The sequence below is a fragment of the Rousettus aegyptiacus genome, unplaced genomic scaffold (assembly GCF_014176215.1).
Source record: "Rousettus aegyptiacus isolate mRouAeg1 unplaced genomic scaffold, mRouAeg1.p scaffold_m13_p_4, whole genome shotgun sequence".
Classification (NCBI taxonomy): domain Eukaryota; kingdom Metazoa; phylum Chordata; class Mammalia; order Chiroptera; family Pteropodidae; genus Rousettus; species Rousettus aegyptiacus.
Genome location: NW_023416307.1, coordinates 94,800,063 through 94,801,271, shown reverse-complemented (window position 1 = coordinate 94,801,271; position 1,209 = coordinate 94,800,063). Strand labels below are relative to the sequence as shown.

At 36.6% G+C, this 1,209-nt stretch overlaps 1 pseudogene; it reads left to right on the top strand.

Moving 5' to 3' along the window:
• Window positions 1–200: 200 nt before the first annotated feature.
• LOC118602030 lies at window positions 201–319 on the top strand (annotated as a pseudogene).
• Window positions 320–1,209: the final 890 nt, after the last annotated feature.

Sequence of the window (1,209 nt, the reverse complement as noted above, 5' to 3'; positions counted from 1 at the left end):
GGGGTAGGGGGAGGTTGAAGTGGGTAAAGGGGATCAAAGATATGGTAGCTGAAGGAAACTGGACTTTGGTTGGTAAACACACAATAGAGTATACAGATATCAAGTTATAATGTACACTTGAAAATTACACAATTGTATTAACCAATGTTACCCCAATAACCTAAGTAAAAATAAATAAATAAATTTATAAAATTATATGTTTCTATGGCCATGCCACTCTGAATAAGACCGATCCCATCTGATCTCAGAAACTAAGCAGGATCAGGCCTGGTTAGTCCTTGGATGGTAGACCACCTAGGAAGGCCAGGTGCTATAGACATATAAAATAAAAAAAAAATAAAGAATTGTAAACTGACAAGGTCCTTGCAATCTGTGAGGTCAACCAAGGGCTGCCTTGCCTAAAAAAAAAAATACATACACACACACACATACACATACACACACACACACACACACACACACACACACTTAGTCTTTAAATATATGTGAAATGTTAATTGTGTTTTTTTAGTTCATAGTCTTTTTCTAGTGATAGTATAAACTTGAAAAATCTACTACATGTGTAGGTAGTCCTCTCCCACCATGAATTTTTCATGCCAAACAGGGAGGTAAGATAATCTCATAGGGAGTAAAATTCCAACGTCGGTAGAAATGAATCCTATTTTGGATTGAAAACCACAATTTCTCTAATCTTTATTTGTGAAGATCCCTAACCTAAAGATGAAAAACATGTAACAGTGTTCCTCTAAACAAGTGTGTGAGCTGGCATCTCACTCATTTTTCTCTGTTTCTCTATCCACTTTCCCATTCATTGTATATTCTTTAAATCTACAGAAAGTTGTAAAGGTCATGATGGCAGCAACCACAATGGATAAAGTTTATGGAAAATCCTGATGGTCCGGGTCACAGAGAAAAAGTGAGCTAGGTAAGTGACAGTTTAGAAAGAAGAAAGGTGCCAGAAGAGCTCAAGCTGTTTCAACCCCCAGCAAGTTGAGTGTTTGCACAGCAGGTACCAGAAACTGCATGAGTGTACCTTCTGATCATTTTAAACCCAGCATTTGAGACATCTATGCTACAGTTAGTAAAGCATAGATAGGTTTATCTTTGCAAAATTCTTCACAGAGTACAAGTTCATGAGGAGAAAAGATATTGTTAAACTATCAAGTTGTGGAGTGATTTTTATACATTAGGTAATGGAACACAGAGAAA